Raw genomic sequence first — 24,634 nt, forward strand, 5'->3', positions numbered from 1 at the left:
TGGTGACCGATTTGTGTATGTCAGATTTTGAAGTGCGTGTAACCTTATGCCATGGACTTGTACAGCACATTGGCAATGTGTGTTCACCTCTCCAGCTTTCACCAAGTATGCTCACAGTATTTTCTGTACTAAAATGATTTGACACACTCATTTTTATAGATTTCCTAGCAAGTAAGGATACTTTTGTAACTATTTACATGTAAACTGTATAATTTATATAAGCTATAAAGGTTTGTCTTTTTTTAGCAGGGGCTGTCAAAATTAGCATAACTGGCAAGACAGAGATTTTTAGAAGCAGATAATATTTTGATGCTCAGTTTTAAAAGAAAATACATGTTCTGCAAGATGAGAAAAGAACATCAGATAACAAAACTTAACCATGTGCTTCATTATCTTAAAGCGTGAATGCAGAATGCTTTCAAGAGTGGTTTTTTTTAAAGTGGGACTTTTTCTGACTTATGTTTTCACTAGAAAAGATATTTATTTATATCATGTTCCCTTGCAGCATGCTTAACCTACTGCATGATGGAATATTGGGTAATACATAGTGCAAGTTATGGTATGTGTGAAATAGGTAGAAGCTAGTGTGAGATAGCAATGATACAGAAGCAATATCAGTAGCTTGTCCTGGCTTCCATCCCTTCTTCAGCTGCAAGAACTTGTCTCCATAGATTATTTTGTAAACAGTTTTTTATCATTCCTTGTAGTAATAAAATAACATCATGGAATCGGATCCACCCAGTGTAAGTATGATCAGAAGAAAATGATGAGTTTATTTACTTGGAAGAAAATTCTTTCAGGTAGAGATGTTATTGTAAAAGAAAGTAATTGAATGATACTAGTTTATCATAGCAATGGAGATGTATTATTCTTGCTGAAGCATTCATCAGTTAAAATTTTGATGTCCAGAGCTGGTCTTTGAGGTGAAAAATTGGGGCTCGTTTCCTGTCCCCTTGGCCAGTGGGGAGGACAGTTAATTTAAGAGCTGTGCAAATGCTCCTGTGTATAGATAAGATGAGAACAAGAGCACGTACCTTATGTTAATGATGCGGATAACTGAAATTTCTGGTTTGTGAGAGAGAAAGATGAATTCTTCAGAATGGCAAAAAGCATGGCCATTAAGACTTCCATCTGGGATCTGGGAAACTTCAGTGAGTACCTGGTTTTAATCAGCTGTATTTTTTATTCAGACCAAGAACTTAAATTAGGTCCTCTCATGACCTACATAGCTTCTTCAAGCAAGAGTGATTCTTTTGTGTGGGGTAGTTCTGGAATGCATCAAGGAGATGAAACGAGCAATGCTCTGATGAATACTTAATCCCCTGCATGGGTCTGCTTTCTGAGAAGCTGAGAGGAGTACCCTACAGCAGGCCTATGATACTCAGTTTTGGATATTAGCATGGCCAAGAAATTTAATTAGCTCACCCAAGCCCAGTATCCTCAACATCAGAGTATAGAATAGTATGACACAGGTCACTTGCATGCATTTTCTCTCATTTTTGTTCAAAGCATATTGGGTTTTCTGTTGTGGGAAAGGGGGAGAATAAAAACAAGCAAGTAGTTTTGTGAAATGGGAAAGAATATTCTTCCCACCTCTATTTTTGACGGGGACACCGGGGTTTCCCTTCTAGCAGATCTTCTTGCATATTTTATAATGCTGTCTGGCTCCTGCACCAGATATATTTATGTGCCTTTTCAGACCCAGAAGTAGATTTTTAAATGTGAAAAGTGTTTTTTGTGTATCCTTCCTCCCTCGTGTTTTTTTTCTTGGTGGTTGGATGTACCACTCCTGTTCCTTCATTCCCAACCACCCAGTCTTTACAATATAGATTTGTTCCATCCAGTCCTAACAATACGGAGTTGTTCCATTCAGTCTTAACAATACAGAGTTGTTTTCTTTTCTTGATGTATGTAGCTGATAGAGATTCCAAGTCATGGACTCTATTAGAAATAATTATCTTGAAGGTTAAAATTGAAATTTAAAATGTGCATGATAAAAGCAATTGCATTTCATTATGCTTGCGCAAAAGGAATAATTTGATTTATAGCATTATATCCTAGAAAGATAATTCTACATAGGCTACAACTTGAACCTAATTAGAAAACTCCTGTATTATAGAAATGCATTCCACACAGAGTAGTTTCTGTATTTATCAGATAAACGGTATAAGACATGGACTAAGGATCTATTTAAGGTTTCAAGACATTGAAAGGTAAGCACTTTAATAATTCTAAAATAATTTTACTTTTCATATATAACAAAATGGAAGAATACTAATATATATATTTAATTTTCAGTTTTATTTTGATTTCACCTGGAAGTATTAGAAACTTCTCAAAGAGCCCTATTTGAAACAAAATTGTAACAACTTCATTGAAGGGTAAGTGAGCACAGTTAAGTGTTTAGCTGTTGTTGATGAAGATAAATAACGTCATAAAACGTAAATAACAGTATCAATGTTATTTAGCAGAAATCTTTGTAAAATATTGTCTTTTTGTTCTAAGATAAGTTTCACAGCATACATGAATATTATTGCAGTCCTCCAACTTTTTGAAGAATGCTATCAGCGTAAACCTTGGGTGGTAAAAGAGTGAGGGGAGTGGGAGGAGAGTGCGTTGGATTTTGGTTGCTGTTTTGCCACCAGCAGTCCTGAACACTAGACCAAATCTGTGGAATTTATTTTGTGCTTCGATGGATGCATCAGGACCAGAATGGATTTTCATAGAAAAGAATGAATTTTATTCCAGTGCCTAAAAGCTTAATTCTGCAGATGTACAACATGCTTGTTAGGAAGTATCATAAAGCCTCTCCAGGACGTGCAGGTTCAGCTGCCCAAACTACAAGTATTACAGCTTCTTACCATTTAGTTAGCTTAAAAGGTGTAAACCACACATACTAGCATGCTGTAATGTAGGGAAGGCTGCATAAACTAGACAGCTTTTTTTGCTGATGAGTTTGCAGGATTTTTAGCACCTTTTGCGTGGCCAAGCAGGCATTTTAAAGTTTAAGTAATTTTTACAAATTAATATGTGTGAGAATATTTATAGTTATTATAAAAAGAATGTATGTTGGTAAGTATAATAAAAGTTTACTAGTATTTTTTCAGTTATTCCAAATATAAAATAAAGTATAAAATTTCCATCACTTCTGCTGCAGATGTCACTGTTTCTTGGCACTGAATATGTACTTAATACACACAAAATCTATATTGTTCACACAGAGAACTGTGCTAATTTTGTTAAAGGACCTTGTAGTGTTTTCTGTCTACTTTGAACTTTGAGAGGATTCTCTTTATGAAAGCGTAAATTATCAAAATGAAAAAAATACCATGCAATTTTATAGGTGATTTTGCTTATAAGCTAACTGTAAGCTGATTTTGCAAGGAAAAAGTTAAAATGGCAAAAGGAACAGAATAATTAAAGAAGTTGGAAAAGGTCTATTTATCTATCAATAAATATCATAACACATGGCTAAATGAAGAAATGGGAACTCAATCTAATAATATTTCCTTTGGGGAAATGGAACACTTCCAGCAGTTTGCAGCAATGAGCTGCAGCTTACTGCCACTTCACTTTTAGGTCCAGATATATGGCTTAAAGTATGTTTTATCCTATGTAAAATAAGTTGCTCTTTCTTAAATCTGTTCCTGGTAAATGTCTTCTAAGTATAAAGCAAAACAGGTGTCCATATAAATTGATGGAGTGAGAAGCTTTCATTAAGATAAAGGCCAGTGCTTCCATGGTAGAGGTTGCTGGCTTGGTTGTATGGCTGGAAGGGTGCATGGAAGCTTTCACAGTGGCTGCCCTTATTACACTGAGAGCCCATGTAAGTATTTCTCACTCCCATATTGATGCTGTATGAGCATAAGTCATGTGGGAGCAAGAAGTGGTGCACATCTGTGCCCTTCTTCTCTTTGAGGGCTAGCAAAATGGAGTCATGCAGTTCATTTATATGTATGTGACTTGTTTCCCCGGAGGTTTGGATTGTATGCAAAATGACAGCTGTAGCTGAAGGTAAATAAAGGAAAATGAGAATGCAGGTTAAATTGGTTTATAAAGCACATTTCCAAGGTATCCTATTTTGGTGAAAAATTTAGAAAGGACAGTGGGGTTGGTAAATAAGAGGTCACTGAATCACCTTGAGGGGCTCTGTGTGTGTGTGTGTGTGTGTTTGTCTCTCCCCCATGTACCAGGAGCCTGTATTGGATGCAGAGAGAGAGCAAGAGAGCATGAAAATCTTGTAACATTCTCAAAAACATTGTACGTGAATTTGAATGAGAAAGGCTGTGTACTCATTGCCTTTAATGAAATATGGAGCATGTTTTTCTTTTTTCGTCTTTTAATTTGTTATTTTTTTATTTTTAAGTATCAAGGATCATATTTTACCTCCAGTTAAATTTATACAACTCCAGGGGAAGCAGCAGAGGACAGGAATTCCTTCATAATTTGAATTAACTAAACACCTGTTTTCTGGAGAAAGAAACAAATGATAAGGAATTGCATACTACTTCAGACGTGATATTAATGTCTTCATGTAGCAACTAAAGGAGGAAGTTAACAACTTTTCTTCTATACTTGAGCACATCTGCACGTCTAAAATTAGAAATTGTCCCTAACAGACATTGAGCTATGTATGGCTCCATATTTAGAAGCTGTTGACTCAGTTGTTCAACCTGTTTACTTGCTCAAATATAAAATGGTCCTTTAAATTGCCAAAACAGATTGTAGAGAAAATTGGCAGGAGAAGATGTTAACAGCGAGGCCCAGAGCTCCATTTGTAGGATTCACAGCATACAGCCTGCAGATATTCGTCTCTAAGGGCTTTTTTCCATTCACCGAATCCAAGTGAAGGGGAAGAATAGCATGTAATGAAACAAGAAAAATTGACAACATCATCAGGATCTGCATTTCACAAAACCAACCATGGCACATCAACGAAGAGACTGGGTAAGCATGTTAAATCACGCACAAAAAGAGCTTATACTGTTCTAGGCAATGGTTTGTTTTGTCACTGCTTCTGAAGTGATTCACGCTCTATCTCACTGTCTTTATATTCCTAAGCATGATTTTTTGGTTGCTGTTTCATTTGGAAAATATGCTTCTAATCATATATGATGATGGTGTCTACTAACATAGACAGAATAGCACTTGCTGACTAGTGTATGAAGTGCCATTAGGCATGGAAGGCTTGGTGCGCTATGGTATCCAATAGCCTTCTGCTCCTGTTGATTCCTCTGGCAGTTTAACATGAACTACAACTCCAAGAGCTATTCATTATTTGGTATGCTGCAGGCTTAATTCCACACAATTGCATTTCAGATACACTGTATGTAACTCATGATTGAGCATCTAACAATTGCGTTCAACACATATTTTTTCTGGCTGGAAACTAGGAGGTTTAATTTGTCATTCCGTTTCCTAATACAGGCATATCTCTGTGAGAAGGTGGAGTTGCTGCTGTGCTCCTGTGCAGTGAGCATACATGCACAGTCATGTCCAACCTTGTCCCTTTTCTGGATTTATTAGAAATCCTTATTTGTATAGATATACACAAATTGAAATTCTGAGAAGCTCCAGGTCCTTTGACTTTCTAGTATTTCTGCATTGAAGTTTTTGGCTTCTCATTTTGAGTAAGCAGAAATAATTCTGCCTTGTGCTAAGTGAGCTACGGGTAATCCTCGAGAATGCATTTCAAACCTCAGTGTACATTCCACTTAAAAAAAGAAAAGCTTTCTTAATGGTCATCAAAGTTTTATGCAAAGTTAGAAAAAGTATTAAATTAGCCCCTATGTATATAAATTCTTTATCTACACTTTCAGTAAAAAGTCTTAATTTATTTAATGGCATACTGCTTTGCCCACTTCTTCCTTTCTTTGATGGTCTTCCTTTCTTAATCCTTGTGAAATAGCTCCCAGTGTGTGGGAAGAAACAGTATTTTTAGACCCTAAGATGGCAAGGATACTTTTTGGAATGTCAAATACTCATTACAATTATTACGTATGAATCTGTCAGTACAGTTGGAATTGAAAAGTACTGGGCAGGTGAACTTTCAATTTGCAGCATTAGAAAAGTCAGTCACATTAGGTTGTATTCCGTGGGGTAGTAGAACAGATGTTCCTAACACGGTGACATTCTTCATCTGCCCAAGATCAGCTTCCTGGTACAGAGTAGAAAAGCATTAGAGTCTATCAGTGACATGTTGTGAGACTACTTTTATTGTAGCACAGGTGGAAAGATGCATAACTCTTCACTAGAATGAACAGAAACGATTTACCATTTAGAAGCTGGAAAACAAACCCCTGCCCAAGAGAAGCAACTGCATTTGGAAGAACTGCTAGCATTAAAAACAGAGTTTTATAATAGGTGTTAGTGAGTTGTTTGAGCTATTATATTCCATAGTGCCCACAATAGCATTAGATGTGTAAATTCAGATAGGCATTTGGGCAAGTTCATTGAAACACTAACCCCAAATCTGTACTGAAGTTCTGGTAAGCTACTAATGTGTGAGAGAAACACCACATCAGCAAATTGTGTAAAATGGAAGTACTTGTCTGTCAGACACAAGTCTGTTTGGACTTGAATGACACTTGACCTTGGGACAGTTTATGCTTAGGGAAGTCTCTCTTTCAGCAGCCCCACAGTGAGGATGGGTAGGTGATCTCGAAGGAATCGTCACAAATGTGAAGCTGAAGCTGTCCTCAGAGTTGTAGGGGGAAATATTTTAGGTTAAGTGGATCTCTGGTAGTCAAAGCAAGCAGATGTGACGCCTACGTGTCTGCCTCTTAAATGGTCTTATTCCATCTGGCTTTATTCTATAGGATCGTTTAGAAAAAAATCTTTTCTCCCTCTTTTTTTTTTAGCAAATTAATATAATACATATTATTGTGGTTTATTAAGTTTCTTCTAGGATTTCAGAAGCCTTTTTTATAAGCTTGTAGAAGAAATTGCTGGAAGTATTGTTTCCTTCCATATCGCTGCTTTCTTATGAAATTAGTTGATTACAAAGGTTATAGAGTCATTCTGATGTTAAAATACATCTCAAAGTTTCAAAAAGTTTTCAGTTTTTTTATTTCCACAGGGAATAGTATAGCCTTTCTGATTCTAATTTAAATAAATAAATTTGGCAGGATGACTTTAACCTTGCTTGCTATATTGACAAAGTGAATTGTGTGGGGGAAGCAAAATAAGCCATCCAGAAAAATCCTAAAAGGCATGGATTTACCACATTGTGTTAAGTGGGTCAACTCATGCCTGAGAAATGAGTGCTAATTGTAAACTGGTTGCAAAACTGTACACTTTAAGTGGAATCGAATCAAGTGATAACCTGAATATTTTGATAGAGATATCCTATCATGCTTTTCTTTAGAAAACACCAACAAAGCTGAGCATTACAGAGGAATAATTAAAACATTTGTTTGTGATGCATTAAAACAGTGTAATTGAACTCCAAAATCAAAGGCATTTTATTCAGTTATGTTACTGGCATTGGTAAATTTTAAGTTGAACCTCTATTTGATTAAACCTGTATTTGCGCTGATTGTTACTTTCCATGAGATATACACTTTAAATCAATAAAAAATGCTCTGTTTCTCAATGATCAAAATGTCCAGTACCTCTTGGGCTTTTTCTGGTTAAAATAATAATGAAATAGAGATATCTAGTTAGGAGGTATGAAATGAAATTTCTGCTTGTTTCATCTTCTCTTTATGGTGTAATACTCATATTGCAAGGCAAGGCTTCTTTGGTTGAAGTAGTGACGGTCAATGGCAGCCTGGGCTGCAGTGACCGTGAGATTGTGGAGTTTAGGATCTTGTGTGGGCGGAATAGAATACCTAGCAAGGCCACATTTCTGGATTTCCGAAGGGCAAACTTTGGCCTCTTCAATCAATTGCTAAAGGAAGTATCATGGCAAAGGGTACTAGGTGGTAAAGGGGCTCAAGATAGTTGGTCAGCATTCAAGGACCACTTCTTCAAAGCTCAGGATCAGAGTGTCCCAATGAGTAGGAAGTCAAGTAGCGGAGCCAGGAGACCAGCATGGTTAAACAAGCAACTGCTGGGCAAACTCATGCGGAAAAAGAGAGTCTATGGATTATGGAAGGAGGGGCTGGCCACTTGGGAGGAATATAGGACAGCTGTTAGAGGATGTAGGGAAGCAATTAGGACAGCTAAGGCCTCCTTGGAACTTAATCTGGCAAGTCGGGTCAAGGACAATAGAAAGGGCTTCTTCAAATACATAGCAAATAAAACTAACACAAGAAGCAGTATAGGCCCACTGCTGAATGAGGTGGGTGCCCTGGAGACCGAGGATATAAAGAAGGCAGAGGTGCTGAATGCCTTCTTTGCCTCTGTCTTTACTCCTGCAGACTCTCCCTGTGGGACCCAGATTCCTATAGCCCCGGCGTGAGTCAGGATAAAGGAGGAGTTTGCTTTGGTAGATGAGGATTGGGTTAGGGACCAGTTAAGTAATCTGGACATCTATAAATCGATGGGTCCGGATGGAATACACCTGTGGGTGCTGAGGGAGCTGGCGGAGGTCATTGCTGAGCCAGTCTCCATCATCCTTGGTAAGTCATGGGAAACAGGTGAGGTGCCTGAGGATTGGAGGATGGCAAATATCATGCCGGTCTATAAGAAGGGAAAGAAGGAGGACCCGGGTAATTATAGACTGGTCAGCCTTACTTCCATCCCTGGGAAAGTGATGGAACAATTTATTCTTGACACCATCTCTAGGCATATCAAGGATGAGGGGGTTATTAAGAGCAGCCAACATGGCTTTACCAAGGGGAAGTCATGTTTGACCAACCTTATAGCCTTCTATGAGCAAGTAACTAGGTGGATGGATGATGGTAGATTTCAGTAAGGCATTTGATACTGTCTCCCACAGCATCCTTATAGATAAGCTGAGGAAGTGTGGGCTTGATGATCAGGTAGTGAGGTGGATCAAGAACTGGTTGGAAGGAAGAAGGCAGAGAGTTGTGGTCAATGGGGCAGAATCTAGCTGGAGGTCTGTGACTAGTGGAGTCCCTCAGGGGTCGATGCTGGGACCAGTGCTGTTTAATATTTTCATCAACAACCTGGATGAGGGAACTGAATGTGCCCCCAGCAAGTTTGCTGATGATACTAAACTGGGAGGAGTGGCTGACACACCAGAGGGCTGTGTTGCCATTCAGCAAGACCTGGACAGGCTGGAGAGTTGGTCGGAGAGGAACTTGATGAAATTCAACGAGGGCAAGTGTAGAGTCTTGCATCTGGGGAAGAACAGCCCCGTGTACCAGTACAGGTTGGGGGCTGACCTGCTGGACAGTACTGAAGGGGAAAGGGACCTGGGGGTCCTGGTGGATAGGAGGATGACCATGAGCCAGCAATGTGCCCTTGTGGCCAAGAAGGCCGATGGCATCCTAGGGTGCATTAGAAAGGGTGTGGTTAGTAGGTCATGAGAGGTTCTCCTCCCCCTCTACTCTGCCTTGGTGAGGCCGCATCTGGAATATTGTGTCCAGTTCTGGGCCCCACAGTTCAAGAAGGACAGGGAATTGCTTGAAAGAGTCCAGCGCAGAGCTACAAAGATGATTAAGGGAATGGAACATCTCTCTTATGAGGAGAGGCTGAGGGAGCTGGGACTCTTTAGCTTGGAGAAGAGGAGACTGAGGGGTGACCTCATCAATGTTTACAAATATGTAAAGGGTGAGTGTCAGGATGATGGAGCTAGGTTTTTTTCAGTGATGTCCAGTGATAGGACAAGGGGCAATGGGTGTAGACTGGAGCATAGGAGGTTCCATGTGAACATCAGGAAAAATTTCTTTACTGTGAGAGTGACAGAGCACTGGAACAGGTTGCCCAGGGGGGTTGTGGAGTCTCCTACATTGGAGATATTCAAGGCCCGCTTGGATAAGTTCCTGTGTGATGTACTCTATGTTACCCTGCTCTTGCAGGAGGGTTGGACTAGATGATCTTTTGAGGTCCCTTCCAACCCTTAGGATTCTGTGAAAGACATCAGTAATTTAAGAAACTACTACATAATATTCAAATATACAACATACCATTTCATGGACTTCATTTTTAATCCACAGTAATTACTGTATCTTGTCAACAGGTGCATGTGTTACAGGAATAAATGTCTAGGTCAATAGGTACTTGTTTAAAACTCTGAACATCCTAATTGTAGGCTAAACAGCTACGTAAATGTGAGCAATAAATTGACAGTTATGCTATTTACACATTTTGCTGCAGTGTTGGCTGTATTGCACATGCCTCTTTCTATTGTAGTTTGTGAAATGAAAAATTCCAAGCTGTAATGAAGAAAACTATAAAATTAGTTTTGTGGCAACTGTTGTAAGCACCTACCTGTCATCTGACTAAGGACTTGTGTCTCTCTTTAAACACTAGTGACTTCAAGACTAAATCAGCTTCTAAGTTTTATGATATTTAAATACTTTTTTTCCTGCTTTGTTACTAAGCAACTAAATAATGACAAGACCCCAACAATTTCTTTTTCCTGTATCACTTGAATATATTTAAGCAGTACCAAAACCACTCGTTATTTTTAATGAGTACTTATTTTTGAAGCCAGTGTTTTTTACATATAGTAAAAAGATAATGAAAATAAAAACTCTTCATAGTAGCTCAACTTGGGAGCTAATTAAAATGAAGCTTTTAGAATGAGAAAAATAATTAGCTAGAAAGTTGTGAAGCAGGAGTTAGTACCTCCAGAGATCCTTGTGTAGTTAAATGCTTGCAAGAAAATTATAATTTCTAATTTCCTTGTTTTCCTATGTTTTCCATTACCTGCTTATCATTTCAGATTTAATTTTATCTTATCTGATACTTTTTTACTGTGCATCAGTTGCTAGGGCAGCATCTTAGGCAATAAACCTCCTACTGAAGAACAAGATTCTTTGCTTCCTCTAAAGCTAATATCATCTTTAATCTTGATCCCTGAAGATTTGAGTGTCTTACCCCTAGGATGCTCACAAACTTCACTGACCTTGACATCAGGGTATCTGGTCCTCTGTGGCACTCAGTTTTTTTTTTTTTTCATGTTAACACATATGTCTGTGATTTCCTTAGCCTGTTGGTAGACAGTTGTGACAAAGCCAGCACTGTAGTAAGCATAATGGTTAAACTTCTTAACCATCCTAACACAAGAGGGGAAGTAGCAAAAGTCTGTACGTGATGTTTCTGCTGGTGATGACAAAGATCTTGGTGGATAGGATTTTACTTTTCCCAGAAGCAATAAGAGCAACACAAGTATTTCTCTTGATAATTATTCAAATAATAATTTAGTTATGGAAATGCTTGTGTACTTTTTTGAAAGGTTCTTTCTCTGTCTCACACCAACATAATCTCACTGTTAGCAACCACAATATTTTAATGGAAAACTGAAGGGTTTGTATTTCATATCTGCCTTAAGTTAATTTCTCACCTGTCTTTTCTCAGTTGGTGATTAGTGATCCTGTTCAGTCCCCCTGAAAGACAAAGTGTAAAGGGGCAGATATGGAATATTTCACTAACCAAACCACAGGCAGCAAACAGAGTCTGAACCTCAGTTCCTGTAGTGACTAAATACTGGACCTTGGTAAACTGTAGTGTGGGAGAATGTCATTTGAAAGGTGGTTGTTTTGAACGTCAAGGCTATTCAGCCTTTCTGAGCTTCACTTCTGCTGCACCCATTTTATACTGTGTTCACCCTTTCTTCACTAGAGAATGGTGGTGTAAATCGAAGCCTTGCCCAGTTTGGCCAGTCCAGTTTTACCAGCCTTAAGAGGAGAAATATACTGCAGAATGTGTGATTTATGTTGCTTGTGTGAGTTTTGGCACAGCAGAGGTGGTCTTTGGGGGAAAAGGGGAAGATTGGCCTACGGGGAAGCTGTGGCAAGACCTAGAGTGTGCATCAAGGCAAAGTTTGTGTCTTCACACTGTGCCTCAGCACAGCAATATTGAGCAGGGGACTGTCTCCTTCATTAGCTAGTGAGGCAAAGGCACTTTGTCAGCTTTTACCTTGAATGATATTGGCTACCATTTTGTTGCAGAGCTGGAGCCACTCAGTAGTGCTGCTCCCTTAGCAACCACTGGCAGGAAATGGAGGATTCAGAGGATCTGGGAAGGCGCCTCCATTTCATCTCTCATGTTCTCTTGCATGCTCAGCCGGAAGACCCACTCTAGCATGAGCTGGGCTGCCCTTGGCTGCAGTTTTGTGAGCACAAGGGGAACAGCCAAAGGTTTTGTTTGCCTGTGCCAGGAAAGCTGTAGATACGACCAGGGCAAGGGCAGCAGGCATGGAATGAGGTCACTTGTTTGGCATTGCCTTTTGTTTAGCATTCCTTTCTGTGCAGTGTGTGTTTCTCGCTCAGATAATAGCTGGCATGCTGACTTGAATTGAGAAATTCAGTTAGCAGTGAGGGTCTTTTTCAACAGAAATGAAGTGGATGAAAGGCTCAAAAAAGCCTGGTGGTGATAGGAAATCAGGCAGAATTATCAACAAAAGTGGGGGCAAAAAGTTATAGAAGGTTCTGACAGTATTGAGGGATTGAAGGTTAAATGATCAGCCTGTATTTAAGATGGGTGGAAGAGAAACTGAGAGAAGGCACAAACAAGGATTGAGCTTGCAATTTGGAAAAAAAAGGTCAAGCAAAATTAGTCTATAGTCACAGGTAGCATGGAGCTGGAAAAGTGAATGTGATTATGTATTATTTCTTATAAGGCAAGAACTATGCCCAGAAAGTATAGCTAAGGCATAAACTTAGAAGAAAAACAAATATGTGGTATATAATCAAACTGTGAAACTCATTAATATAGGAGAAGTGAAGTCTAGAAGTGTAAAATACATAAAAGAAGGATTAGACAAAGTTGTGAAAGATAAATCCACCAGGAAGAATTAACTCTTATGACCCAAAGCCAGTGAAAGGGCCAAGGAGGCTCTGGTATGCTGTCAACATTCAAACTAGAAGTATCTTAGGAAGGAAGACTGTGTTTCATGGGTTTCTTCCTTAAGCATGCATTACTGAGCAGTGACATATATTTATACGCTGCTCCCAAAGTAACAGCAACCAGCACATCTACATTTCTGGCTACCTGCATGATGGGGTCATCAATGAGACCAATTAGTCCATTGATGATCTTAGGACCTTGTGCTGTTTCTAGCTGCAGCTGTGGCTCATCTCTATAAGGCAGTGACCAACCCATTGCTTCCTTGGTTGTACATAGCCTGGTTGAATTTACAAAGGTAAAGTTAAAAAGGATTATGAATTATAGACCTGACCCTAGATCCTCTTTGATATCAACATGCTTCATTTATGGTATCTGATTGTTTTCCTGATTGTCCTTTCTGTTACAAACCAGAAAGCCTTTCTTGAGCCTTGAATAGGAAATTTTTAAAGAGGTTGCTGAGGTGCAAAGTAACTGGAATATGACAGCTATTCCTTGCGTACCTGCACCAGGTATTAGTCAAGAGTAAGATGATTTTAGCTTCACTAGCATTTTAGTGGTTTTCAAGGGAATCTCCTGATCATCCTAAATCGCTTTACTTTGCATTGCAGGACTGTCTTGGAGCATACAAAGTGGATTTGTTCCAGATGAAACTAAGCTGAATGATGTACTCCAATTGCCAAAGTGTATCCAGTCCATTGGACCAGAGTAGAGCTAGATCATAGCTATTACCCCTGCTTTAAAATATGGACTTCATATCCTCAGAACTATATAATTCTAGAGATTTGCTCCTATTCTGCTGCAGTAGTGGCTAATGGAAACAAACTGGCTTAAGAACCAGCTTCAAGGCTGCATTCCTTTGAGACTGGAGAGTGATACTAACTATAACTACAGGCTTTAAAATTCAGAAAGCAGAAGGGTGGAAATAGTGGGTGCTGAAAATCAGATTGTTGCATGACCCCTGTTTGCCCTGTCAAGGGGTCACTGAGACTTGTCTGGTGTGTGCACTAAACTTGTAATTTATGTCTGTGGAGAATGTCAGGAGGAAGATTCATGTCTGGATGTGCAGGTGCTCAATTAGGCCTTAGAAAGACATGGATTGATTAGGTGGTTATTGCCACATGCAGAATTAGCCTGGTCAGAGACCCCTGACTGGCAAGCTTGGTGCCTAACTAGTGAGCCAGGGTGCAATTGATAGAGCCTCAAAATGTTTCTGGTACATAAGTAAGATAACTTTGGAGCTATCACATCTGATATACTCGGTCTGAACTTTTGGGGATGGCATACTGTGTCAGATGTGGAACTGACTTCTACCATGATTTTTGAGTCTGAAATGGCAGAAAATAGGCACACAGTCCCTCTGTGTGTGTGTGTCTCTGTGTCTGTCTGTGGGATACAGGAGGGAAGGCAGGTAGCCAGAAACGTAGATGTGCTGTTGCTGTTGCTCTGGGAGCAGTGTATAAATATATGCCAGATGTATAAATGAGATTTGGGAATTGAGTATAGCCCACTAGTATAAATGTGACATAGGAGTTAGCGGGTAGGCTTGTGTCTGTAGGAAAGATATTCCTGTGGTCCAGAACAGCTTGAGGAACTCGGGCAATCCAAGGAAATCTGCTCCATGTTAGCAATTTGTTTATATTTTGCAACACGACCTTTTCTGACACCAGTTCCAAATAAAACGAGAGGTTTGAGAGCTGAGGCACACAGTCTCTCTCTGTTAAACTAATAAAGCTGGTTGTTAAAACGTATCCTGTGGGTCTGGCACTCATTCACCTGCGTATCCTGCTCTGTGTTTGGTTTCTGTTCTGAGTCGTGTCCTGCACAGAAATGGGGCCATTTGCTTGGTCCTATTTCTCTACAGTTTTCCAGGACTGGCTGGACAGAAGACAGGGTTTTCAGGAAGCATTTCCTGTTGAATGAGCACTTTGATTCACTCCAGTTAGGAACATTGTGTTGCATGGGCCACTGAATCAGGTCCTCAACTGTCATCAGCACTTACTCAAAGAAACCTTGTCATGCATGTTTTGAACCTGATCTTGAAAGCTTTGAGATTTTTGGTCTTCAGTACCTAACCAGGTGTTACATATTTCTTCCTTGTCAGACAATTTCTCTTAGACACAGTTGAATGTATGGATCAACCACTGTTGGTTTGTACTGAGATGGGGCAATACGGCTCGTTGCACCTGGATTCAGGAGGTCTGCGCTTTAATTCCTAACCTTGCCGATGACATTCTTCATTGCTCCCGGCAAGCTATATCACTTATGTTTCCCTTTCTACTAAATGGGGATAATGGTGCTGAAAGCCATTGCAGAAATGTTAAAAGTTACAATGAAAATAATAGAACAGCTGGATACGATGACTGCTGGTTCTTGTTAGTTACATGTGCAGATTTTGTTAGTGTTAACTTGGAAATGTATGAAGGAGTACAAGAGGGGTGTCTTGAGCCATCAGCTCTAGTCCTCTCTCTTGCAGAGAAACATATCATGGAAACTTCTCAAAAAATATGTCAAAGTCCATATTAACCTAATCAGGGCTTTAACACATTCTTTTTGAAGGTTGTTTCATAACTTCATCTGCTGAAGGTTTCATATGAAGCATACAATTTTCGGAGAACAATTAATGAGCAAGAAGTGAACTCTAGGAGATTCCAGGGTTTGATGTGGAATTTAGGAATACATAATACTCTATGGTCTCTATGTATAATACATCCACCTGTTTCCAAGAGCCATTTAAATTTGTTACTTTGACCCCTGAAGTCTTAAATATCTTGGGAGCTACCACCTCCTTTACAGGTATAATATTAGTTTGAGCAAGAGGTTGCTTAGTACAGAGTTGTTCTAAAAGCTTTCTGTCAGGTTTTCTTCAGCGGAGTCGTAAAAATCACACCTAGGACAGTGGCAAGTTGTGTTTGCAGAGTAGTTCTATGCATTCCCCAAACATAAAAGATTATTCAGGCAGAAGTATGTTTCCTGATGTGAGTTAATCTGCAGTAAGGATTTTGCTAGAATTAAAATGCTGTAAAATATCACAATTAACCTTTTTAGATTAAGACAACAACCAGATGATACTGTTCTTAGTTAGAAGGAGGAGTGTCCAGCCAGGCCACTCCACTTTCACTTCTTTATTTAAACCAATTCTGGTTTAAATTTCTGGAAAGTAGGCATTCTGTAAAGCTTGTTGGACTAAGAGGAAGTTTGGGGAGCTCAGCTTTTTGTTATTGGAGTATAAATGTGCTGAAATAGACAGTTTTTCAAGAACAGAGCAAGGAAATTTCAGCTACTCGCTGACTCTCTGTTGATTTGTTCTAATTTTCTCTGATTTTGATTGCATTTGTGGTGATTCATCGGTAAGCTTAAAGCTATCTTTTTCAGAGATGTTTGTGCTAAAAAGACCCAAAGAAGTCCAGCAGCACTGTCTCCTGCTTTCCCAATTTGCAAGGTGGACTGATAAGGATTTTAAAGTAAGTTAAATGCAGACTTTTTTTTTTTTTAAACTTAAGTGACAGGCATATGTTTTAGGCAGTGCAGGATTTCAGTGGCTGTGTAGTGGATTTCCTAAACAGTGACAGGCATGTCTCATCTAGGGGAATATAGAAAATACCAGTGGAAGGCTTTCATCACAAGGAGTTATAGTCCTTTACTTGATAAAAGATTATAAAAAAGGTTATTGAGAAAAATTTGATCATATGGGAATACAGGCTTTGAGAAATTCCTTGCCTGTTGGTTTCATACAGCTTTTTATAAAGTTCAGGTAATTGTGTTTCCTTGCTTGATGTGAATGTGTGAAACAGTAGAAAACTTAAAAGTGTTAGACATTGCTAAAATTCTTACTGTCGTTATCAATAATTGTACTAATGGCCATATAATTGTAGGTGTGGATGCAGTTCTTTGGTTTGACCTGCTGCACTAAGGATTTTCTGGATATTTTTTACTTTGAAAGATCTTGAAAGTTCACAAAGGCTTTTGCTGCAACATGGAGACTTTCGTAGTTGTTCATAACAGAAACAGTTACAATACTTTTTCTGTGCTCAGAATATTGTGCTAGTCTGTTGTTTGGGGCACTCATTTCAGATCTATGTTTCTATACCTCTGTGCTGCCTATGAATCCCTGCCATTGGGAAAGTTACACTTTGCAGACCTATTTTTCGTAAAATGGAGGAGGCAGGAAAGAGGAGAATGGGAAGGACAGAAATCAGAATAGTTAACACACAGTTGCTTTGGGCCAAAGCAGAATTCAGATCTGCATCCCTATTTGGCTGGAATACTTGAATGTGGGTCTTGCATCTGTGTATGTGATGCCTTAAATAATTTTTTTACAATGTTTTATGGAAATCACATGAAAGTTCTCAATTTTAGAGGGAAATAATAATGTTCTAATCAACCTTTTAAGCCCTACTGGATAAACAGTTAAACTGGGGGGGATTCATAAGCTGAACAGACACTTGGATTTGAAATGTCAGTTGTAACTTTACATGCTGCATTTGTATGTGCAAATCAAGGAGGCTTCTAGTTTGATGTGTGAAGAATCATAGCTCCAGCTCTCCCAGTCTGCTATGTCTTTTACGGCCGAGATCTGGTATTTGGACAGTCTTCCTGCTCCTTCCCTTTGTCTCCAAGTCCACCAATAAAACTGAAGCTGAGCTTTGTCTCAGATTCTTCTGATACCCAGCATAAGACAAGAAATCTAGATGGTCACAACCAGTTTGCCCTCACAGCAAAGTTTCTTTTTGTCCTCTCAACTCTGATGACAAATTGTAATTTCTCCTCTGGAGGCAAGTGCAACTTCCAGGTGAGACCTGGAAGTGTGGTTCTCAAGATGGGATTCCTCTCATGTTATCTTGTTTCATTACAAAAATGCCAGGAAATGTAGAGGCACAACTGCATTCTCATACCGGTTTACTGAAACAATAAATCTACACACTTGTTCCAAAGACTTTCATTCATCAGAATACAGGAGTCCAAACATCTTGGTAGATCTGTGTGGTCAGCAACACGTGCCATGCCAGCAGGTTGTTGCATCAAGGGAAATCCCTTAGTTTGTATGCAAGCCTGAAAATCCCACTACTCTTTTGGATCTCACCTTGCCACATGTGCTTCACTGCTAAACTGGGTCTACATTGTTTCATCTTCTGTGTTCATTTTACAAATCATTTTTTGGGGTCATATTGGGGCTGTGCTTCAGTGAACCAGTATAGTTTAAGTCAGGGAGTATGTGCTTAGTGCTCTAGGTATGATATAGGACAGTTTTCCTAAAATGAACTATAGAATATTGGCAATAATTTTATATTTTTTAAGAAGTTTTCTTGCACTGACACAAGGACTGTTGAAATTATGAGATACTAAAGAGGTATCAAACCTGGTGCTAGAAAGCATGGTTCATTTTATTTAAATGCAGTCATGCAACCCTCACTTGTCTACAAGCAGACATATTTTTAATTGATAAGCAGAGTTTATTTATGCTATAGTCATGGCTCCAAATGACCTTGGCCAAATGACCTAGTCCCCTGTAGCTAAAAGCTTTCTGAATGCAAGCGGTGATGCCTTTAGGTGAATAAAGTGATGTTTTGCTGTTTATTAAGAATTTTCAAGTATGCTTTTTGTATGGTTAAATAACGGTGCTGTACTAAAACCTATTTAATCTTTCTTATCAAGATAAGACATTCAGCATTTTTTTAATTAATTTGGTTAGTGTGATCCCATCTTAAATTGCTTATTAAAAAAAACAACAAAAAATGTTTAGTTTCCCCTTTGCTTTTATAATAGTTCTTTTTTAAAAAGAAGTCTGCTGCAACATGGCTAGCAGGAAGCAGTCTCCCTCCCCCCCCCTTTTTTTTTTATATATCTTTCCATGATTAAGTTAGTTTTTTTGGTCTAGAAATGAAGAGTCATTGCTTATTGAATTGATGGTTTATAAAGGCTCCGTAGTCTTTTAAACTAAATTTTTTTCTTTGCTATACTGAAAGTCTTGTTCTTGTACAGAGTTTTGCCAACATCTGTGCTTTGTCTATGCCTGTCCTACACAGATGCCTTCCACGCTTTCCTTTCATACACCTGTAGTTGTGGCAGGTTGGTTAAAAATACTCTTAAGTCAGCACAAAGCACAAAGGAAATCAAGGTTTTTTAAATGCTCACTATTTTTTTTTCTTTGCTGGATTTTCTGTCTCAGTGTTAATTCAGGAAATTTTGCTGGAATTGTATTATGTAAATGTTAGGTTTGATAGTAATGATTATGAGAATTCCTTGCTTCACTGCTTTGTGGGAATCTTGCTTGAGTATTAAATACTAGCTTTAATAAAAATAAACTAGTGCTCTTGATGGAAGTGCTAATAGCCAATGTGATGACAAGCTGTGTTGTCATAAAACCCCCCAATTTTAACCCCCTAAATCATAATTTAATGCTAGCAAGGCTTTTTTATTCTGAAATCTACAAGCTGGTCTCACATATATGAAGAGTACAGCGTTACGGATGAATTTAGCTTTGCAGAACTAGGAGGAGATTTCTGCCCGCAAGCTTCATTTTCAAAACCTGCTTTAAGAATACAAGCATTGATAGTGTGAGAGATCTCTGAGTAGTAAAAAAACCTGTGGGATGTTTTTTAAAAGCAATGCTCAGGTTCATTCTGGTCCACAATAGACCCTTACATCAACATTTGTGCATACAAATAACCATTATGTAAGGTGCTGATGTCATTAAACTGGATATACTTAAGTTTGTGCAGAAAGGATGTATGAACAAAATATCATTTATTGTTATTCCATAGTCACTATCTGTGTTCTTCCATTTGGCACTTTTACTGTTTCCTTCTTAAAGGAAACGAGGTCATTCAAGATAAAGTAGTCCTTGATGAAAGACGTGTAGTATCTTACATTTTGCAAAAGTATTATTAAGAACTTGCCACAGTACCTTTTAAAAAAGTTCTAATGGCCAATACTAAGAAAATATTTTATTATTAAAATTTGAATACTAAGAAATATTCTTAAGAATTAAAAAATATTACGAAACTTTTTGGGTAGTTGAAGACTATATTATAGAGTCATAGAATGGTTTGGGTTGGAAAGCACCTTAAGATCATCTAGTTCCAACCCCCCTGCCATGGGCAGGGATTCCTCACCCTAGACCATAATGCCTCACCACAGACCATGATATAACTGTTTGGAAGCAGATTTTGGTAGCCATCTTTATCCTACATGAGGACAGTTCAAAGACTTAACAGGTGACATGTTCTTGAACAAGTCCTTTAGTCAATTTTCACCCTGTTAGAGGAGAATTAATTGGCAATTTAAAAATTAACAGTTATTATGTCTGTGATCTGATTGAAGTACTTAGATGTGGGCAAACCATAACTCCAGGCAGTACTGTATTTATTTGGACCTTTAAAAAGCCCTATTTGCAATGTTTAAAGCAACTCAGTGTAGTATAACTGTAACAAAATTGAAATATAAATATGAAATGCAAAATTACACTGCACAGAATCAGTCTTGGTTAAGAAGTGATACTCATAAAGGACCTGATAAAGAGGATAAGCAAAGAATCATACAAGTTTGTGATACTTATAAGTTAATCAAGGTAAGGCAAAGATGGAATGTGAAGAATTACAAAAAGTTTATAAGAGTAACTGATTCTGAAATGGAAAATGAGATTAAAAGTGCAGATAAATGCTTATGTATAGTTCACAAAATAATGGCCTCTGAACTGGCCATTACCTCTCATGAGCTACTTCCATGAAGACACAGAGAAGACACAGTGCTTAACAGCAGTCAAAAAAAAAAAAAATCAATTCAAACATTAAATAGGAAAATGATGGAAAACAAAAGAAAAATACTTGATTATACCTCTGTGGAAATCCCTTTTTCACCCATACTTTGGATATTGTTTTTGGTTCTGCTACCTTCAACTTAAAAGAGCAAGCAAAAAAAGGTTTCTGGAAAGTCACCAAGGATGATCAAATTCAGTGGAGGAATGAGTTAGTCCAGACTTAGGAGTCTTCAGCCTAGATAAAAAGTATTATAGAATTTGCAAAGGTGCTGTAGAAAAGTCTACAAAATCATCATAGGGAGCAACAGTGAGGGAGGGATTGTTGTCCCTCTCTTCTAATGCAGGAGCTGTGAACTAACGAAACTTGTCTGAAGCACAATCAGACTAAGCAAAAGGAGATGCTTCTTTGTGGAAAGTGTTAAATGATGGATTTTTGTACTGGAAGACGATGTGAGTGCAAGAAATTTAGATTAGCTCAAGGACAGGGGAAGCACTGAGAAGAAAAATCTGCTGTGGAATGAGACAAACTACACCAGGGTCAGGAAATACACCAGGCTGAGAGCAGTTTGACCCAGGGAGTAAGTGGGGGAAATATCATATATGTTTACCCTGTCCGTACTGCTCCCTACGAATGCCTGTGGCCCTTCTTGGATAAAGGACATGAGACCAGATGGACCTTTGGTCTGAGCCAAAATTAGAGACTCTTAAATTCATTACTAATATAGAAGCAGTGAGAAAACATTTGTATAATTTTTAAAAATAAAAATAGAAAAATTTTTAATTTATATATTAGATGGGAAAAAATGGATGCAGTATAGAAGTTACTAGATAAATATGAAGGATATAGAAAGGTAAAAGAGTCTGTTATAAGTGGCTGACATAGTTAAAAATAATAAAGCTTTTAAAGTAAAGGATCACTCAAAAACGTAGTTTTTAGCTATAACCAAGACAACTTCTGCCAATGTAATCTTATTTCAAGTCAATGGAATGTGGTTTCTAATCCAATCCTTTCCAATTTGTCTTAACGTTTTGCATGTTGAATTTGTATTTGAAATCAGTACGCCTTTATTTCACATTTGGGATGTAGGCTTTTTAAAGTTACAACCACGAGATGTAAAAAGTTACAGTATATTTGGAGTGAAGCAGAAAGATATGTCCATTCCTTTTCCTCAAGAAATCTGAAGCTGGACCACATAAATGTTTAAAGAGGGCTTTTTCTCTGTGAGTAGTGAGACATATGTTAGATGGCTAACTGGCAGATTTCCAGATGTAGTTGTTACCAAAGGGGTATCTCAAATGGGGATGCTTTTAGTAGCTTCTCTCAGGGCTAGTCCTTGGCCCAAGACTTGAAATATTTTTATTGTCCTTTATTGAGATGAGATGTTTGCTGGTAAATTATGCAGGTGCAAAGTTAAATAGTATCAGAAGTAAGAGGATTCTGGGTTAAATGGTCAGTCTGAAATTACATATTTTTAATAGTCAGATGTAAAATAATAGGTTTATGAACCTGAAAAGCAAATTATATGTATAACAGGATGAGAGTTGGATTTGAAACCAGTAAATCATAGAATTCGTTCTAGTTAATTGCTTCCTTAAGCTGTTGGATTGACACCTATTCATTCAGCTGTGAGGAAAAGAACTGGCTTACGAGTGTGCATAGATATTTATAAGATGAAAAGATACCAGAAGAGCTGGGACTTGGCAGCAGTCCTGTTAGAGATATGACAAGGTCTCGTGTCTGTGGAATTTAATAGCCTGTAGCTTCCTAAAGACAGTTAAATTCAGTTTATGGATTTGTTTAGAGATGACATGGCCTGGATCAGAGCTGTTAGATACTACAGAGAACACTATCTCGAATGCGGTCCTGCTGCGTCTTCCTCAGCTCAGCATCAGGCTAATTAGGTTTGAGGCCTGGAGATGTTTTATCCCACACATATTGGAAAAGGCTTGAGGCCTTTTCCCTTTTCATGCAGTGTGGTTACATCTTCTCATGCTGTGCCAAAATATTTAGCATCCCCAGACTGAAAATTTTTAATGTGGCCCAGTACTTTGAGTTAAGGGTTTTGGAGGACAAAATACACTCTTGTACTATGCGGAGAGATGCAAGCAAGCTGCAAAGTGTACATCCTTATGGGAAAGACAGGTGTCACTTGCTCCTCTTCCCTTCTTATCACTCCTTTTGAAATTAGGAAGGATTGTAATTATTTTCTTAGAGCATCCCCAACATCCCTAGAGCATCTCACCTCTAAACTGTGAAACTTGCTCTTGCCAGTGCCTATGCTTGCTTCTGTTTGCTTATAATTTTGCTGCAAGGCCAGTGAGAAATGGAGAAATGTGTGCTATTTATAAGATCTTCCTACGTACACTGGTGTTGGATTTTTCAGCACATAAATAATTGACTTCCTCTTTTGAAATTTTGCTGATAGTGTAGAATTTGAGCAAGGGCTTGCACAGAGATGAGCAGCATCTGTGATGTCCAAGAAGTACAGGTTCTTAGGGCATCTTCAAGGAACATTGCTGTGCTTAGCCTTGCTGCACTTGATAACTATATTTTTGACCTTAGATCACCTTCTCTTTTGAAATTTTGTCTGGCTTGTCACAGTATTGCAAGTGTTCTGAACAGTGTAACCATTCAATAGCAGCTGAATGGAATTTGGGTATGGATCTTGTCAAGAAATGGGGAAACTTAAATTTTATTAAGCAGTATTCATGGAATTCCAGTGGATGCATGTTCATTACAATATGTTGCTTATCATTTATATTCTTCTGCAAGAAGTCATAAATATTGCAGAACTATTTTGAGAATATGTAAATAACTGAAGATCATGATTATTTTCTTAGGTCCTGGGTAATCTGCTTTTGTCCTGTGATTTTTACCTTATTATGTACTGGTGGGATTCCTTAGATTGGTGAATATTCCCTTCTTTATCATCTTGGCTAAGATAAATTAATCTAATAAAGCAAAGAAATTGTGAATAAAGAGTTTCAAATAAGCTTGATATTTCTATGATGTATTCTTATACAGATGCCATTATTTTATCTTTCTTATGTAAGCAAAGTAGGCAGATTATTGTGAAATACCACTTCCTTCTTTTGTTCACTGTTACCTGTACTTTTTAATACACTTTTTTAGTATTTCAGCATTTAAGTTATCAGAGCTATTTCCCTCAGCAAAGTCAGTTCCTAGAACTATTGTTTGTTTCAGTTCTTGGAACAAACAAACAAACAAATAGAAAACCTAATGATGCCTGAATGTGAGTTGGGATGTTGCTTCTTCAGTAGAGAAAACAGTAAAATGATATGCAAGGTGGGCATCAGCTCCTTATGCAGGGACTGGAAGAGTTAACACAATCTTTATAGGTATAATCCTATAGATGTCATTGTCTTTTTCTCTAATAGTATTAATATTCCTCTATAGTAGCAGCAGTTTCAGTTCTGTTGGATACACTTGAAAAGCCCAGCAAATTAGAGATAGCTTGAAGAAATGGTTAAGGATTGGTCTAAGGCAAGATTTTAGTCCTTAGAGAGGGTAATTCATTTTTTCCTGTTGAATAAAATACTGAAAATATTGAATGATTTTGAAGTATCTTAGTAAGAAAGATGATATTTTTTTTGAGATAGGAATTGCATGTGTTGGAGAAAACAAAACCAAGATCTACTTCCTGGAAGATGAATTTTAAGTTAGAAATTGAAGTGCCTATTTTCAAGAGCAAGATAACTGGGGGAATTTTTAGAAAAAGTTCATATCTGTTACTGCTAAGGCTATGTAATTCTTATGGTTCTCTGAGCAAAAGCTCATCTTTTACAGCACTCTGCAGATTCATGGAAAAAAACCCAAAACAAACCAGGTCAAAATGTTACAGACCAGGCAGATTCAAGAAAGTTTTACCTACACTTGCCAGGACCTGCGGGTGGCAAAGAACAAAATTTCTAGAAGTGAAACGCTATTCTGCA

General features: G+C 38.2%; 1 protein-coding gene across 2 annotated transcripts in view; it reads left to right on the forward strand.

The window, feature by feature from the left end:
* Window positions 1-24,634, forward strand: part of NEBL (nebulette) — a 254,199-nt gene that overhangs the window by 108,479 nt on the left and 121,086 nt on the right. The window lies entirely within an intron of this gene.

The sequence above is a fragment of the Pezoporus flaviventris genome, unplaced genomic scaffold (genome assembly GCF_033815535.1).
Source record: "Pezoporus flaviventris isolate CSIRO_AGI_PZ_B2104156 unplaced genomic scaffold, CSIRO_AGI_Pfla_v1 ptg000047l, whole genome shotgun sequence".
Taxonomy (NCBI): Eukaryota; Metazoa; Chordata; class Aves; order Psittaciformes; family Psittacidae; genus Pezoporus; species Pezoporus flaviventris.